Source organism: Mus pahari, chromosome 3 (genome assembly GCF_900095145.1).
Source record: "Mus pahari chromosome 3, PAHARI_EIJ_v1.1, whole genome shotgun sequence".
Lineage (NCBI taxonomy): Eukaryota > Metazoa > Chordata > Mammalia > Rodentia > Muridae > Mus > Mus pahari.
The window spans coordinates 150,771,517-150,771,877 of record NC_034592.1 but is presented as its reverse complement, the minus strand read 5'-3'; positions in this window follow the sequence as shown (position 1 = coordinate 150,771,877).

Below are 361 nucleotides of genomic sequence, written 5' to 3'. Positions count from 1 at the left end.
GCTGGGGCTTGCTTTCTTTGGGTGGTTTCTTCTTTTCCATGACACAGCCAGGGAGAAACGGTTGGCAGAGCAGACGCCTCCCCTGTGCCCGGGGGTACCCAGACGCCTCCCCTGTGCCCGGGGGTGCCCAGGACTGCCTCCCCTGTGCCTGGGGGTGCCCAGGACTGCCTCCCCTGTGCCCGGGGGTGCCCAGATGCCTCCCCTGTGCCCGGGGGTACCCAGGACTGCCTCCCCTGTGCCCGGGGGTACCCAGGACTGCCTCCCCTGTGCCCGGGGGTACCCAGGACTGCCTCCCCTGTGCCCGGGGGTGCCCAGGACTGCCTCCCCTGTGCCCGGGGGTGCCCAGGACTGCCTCCCCTGT